Source organism: Populus euphratica, unplaced genomic scaffold (genome assembly GCF_000495115.2).
Source record: "Populus euphratica unplaced genomic scaffold, PopEup_1.0 scaffold403.1, whole genome shotgun sequence".
NCBI classification, from domain to species: domain Eukaryota; kingdom Viridiplantae; phylum Streptophyta; class Magnoliopsida; order Malpighiales; family Salicaceae; genus Populus; species Populus euphratica.
Window position 1 is genome coordinate 23,533 of NW_011500081.1, and position 2,831 is coordinate 26,363.

General features: G+C 39.2%; 1 pseudogene; it reads right to left on the reverse strand.

Annotated features, from left to right (window-relative positions):
* Positions 1-803: 803 nt before the first annotated feature.
* The window catches only part of LOC105108789 (centromere protein V pseudogene), a 5,786-nt pseudogene continuing 3,758 nt past the window's right edge, over positions 804-2,831 (reverse strand).

Genomic DNA, 2,831 nt, shown 5'->3' on the forward strand with positions numbered 1-2,831 from the left:
TTTGATTGAAAAATGATGCATAATCTGCATATAAAAAATTTGTGCGCACCTGCATACATGCAGAGTCATGAGAACTGAAAAATAAAAAAAAGAGGCATAGAGACATGTTATGGGATGGGAATTGGGAAAGACAGATCGAGGCGAGGGTGTCAAGCAGGAAGTTTTTTTTTTTAAGATTCCAGATGGCAATATGATTAAAGATCTTGTCATATTAAGGTTAATTAAGATGCTCCATTCAAAACAGATTAATCGAAAGGAAGTGTCGAGTAACGATAAAACAAAAGGAAAAATCAAAGAATTAACGAGGTGACGAATATCCTCAATATTTTTTTGTTAAGTACTACTTGTCAGCTTATGGCATGATAGTTCAGTCCCTCCCATGAATCCCATGACCGAAGACTTTGATCAAATTAACGAGTTGAAGGTTCTTTCACATGTAGAGATATAGCGGGCACAATAGTCAGCACATGATTTGTTGTTGTGCCAAGTTTAGCATATGCTGCATAGGTTTCTCTAGCCATGGCTACTGACACAAACGACACTGGCAAATGCTATCAAGCTCGTGCTGGGATGAAAATTGATGTGTTGTGAAAGGTTAACCAAACCTACAGGAATACTTTGTGTTTATTGAGGTCATTTAAACATGCAAATCGTTAGTTTCCAACCTCTGTTTTTTGCTGTCCATTCGATCCTCATGTTCAAGGGAAATGATGATCAATGTGGGAATCATGAAATGCATAAATTCTCTCTCTTAATTAGCAGTTAGGGTAACTTGTTTTTTTGTTCAAATAACACAAGGAAACGAGGCAAAGTTTTGGCCGAGGGCAACACTTAGCCATTGCTGATTTTATTTTCCAACTTTGAGGATTTCCAAAAAGCGACATCACAAAGGTTTTTCCAAAATGTTGTACTTCTCCTTTAGGGAGGGAAACAGAGGAGAGTGGTGAAAGAAAGAGTGACAATTCAGTCTGTACCTTGGGAGCATGAAGCAATGCCTGTCTGATTGTAAGAGCTTTCCCAATTCCTCCCATCATAGTGCTTAATCTCAACATGAGTGAGAGTCCCTGGATCCACACATCTGAAAGTAACCGCAACCCCATCTGGATTTGATCGTGGAATGTAAAACGAAGTTATGCCACAAAACTTACAGAATGTGTGCTTCGCTGTATGCGTACCAAAAGTGTAGGTTGTAAGAAATTCTTTGGAATCTCCAAGAAGCTCAAACTTTTCAGAAGGGACAATGAAGTGAGTGTTGCCCCTCATGGAACAATCAGAACAGTTGCAGTTCCAAGCTACGACACTACTTGGTGCTTGGACTCGCCACCTTACTCTCCTGCAATGACATCCTCCGTGATGCATTACCATATCTGATTCCATTCACGAAAGCACTGGTTGGAAATGGTAGCTTCTACTGGATGAATCTGGTGGCTGCAATCAATTAACAAATATGCAAACATTACATAGCAGTCAGCGATGGGATAGCCAGTATTCAGAAATAGAGTCCCCAGACTGAAAATGTGTCAGCTGAAATACTCTCTCCTGAGAAATGCCGGTATGAGCCATATTGTGAGAACATGGAATTTGCTTTCACTTGAAATTACATTAGGATTCAGTAGCTAAGGGGAAGGAGGCTGATTCAAATTATATGAAATTGTTTATAAGCTTACAAATAATGATGGCGGGACAAAGTTTGAGTGTTTATGTATAATATCCAACAAGCAAGCATAATTTCTGCTAAACATTGAGAATTCATTAGAAACAATTGCTTAAGCCAGATAAGATGGAAATTGGTTGATGGAAACAAGAAAGAAACCAGTCCAGACGACAGGCCTAAACAAAAGTTCAAGTTTTCAGAAAATTTCATTGAACATCTATTTGAAACCATATGACTGTCAAATCCCATCATGCCATCTACCCTTTTTCTTCTTCACCACATCAAACACTTGTCGCAACAAGTTCCTTCACCCATCACCTACCTCATATGAGAGACTTTCCAATCACTACTAGTGCTTTTCCAAGAGCCAGCTCCATCCTCCCTTGCACCTATTGACACACCCTTCGACCAACCTCGGTCTAAGAAATATTCACCAATCAACTGTACTGACCTAAAACAGCTACAAAAAAACATCCCCGTCTTCAAATACCCCATCAAACCCCAGCTCAAAATCCCACTGGAGCTCCCTAAACCGAAGCTACAACAAGTGCCCCTGTTATGAACTAATACCTAATCTCCAACACTCAAGGTGGTCATGCATGCATCAATCAAACACAATCTTATTCTTCTGATTACAAATATATTTCAATAGATCATGCATTTCTTTCCATTGACTAAAAGTAGTAACAGTCTTCCTATATCATCAATTTGGTCCTTCTAAGTCTTCTAGTTTGAATCCAACCCACGGATACTTTCTCAGTACTTTGTTAATCTAAACTCCAACACAGTTGCCAGGATAAACTATCATCTTTAGTATCTATAAATTCAAAACCACAATACATGCAAGTTGTAACTGAATTTAGCAGACGGAGAAACAACATATGATATAACACAAGATTATCAATAACATGGCAAAGAAGAGAAAGCTGTTAGGTTGGTTGCTATTAATGTGCAACAACCATTTGCTATTGCACCAACCATGTGCACTCATCCAAGATGTCAAAGGTTGGCAGCCACCATTGTTGAAGAAGAGTTGGAGTTGGCAGCCACCTTTGTTGAAGAAAAGCCTCCATGAATGCCTATAAATAGAGGCATATGCAAGAGAGCAAAATGAGTGAAGAGAATTATGAAAATGTGAAGAGAGAAGAGAGGAAGAGAGAGCTGCAATGGCAGCAGC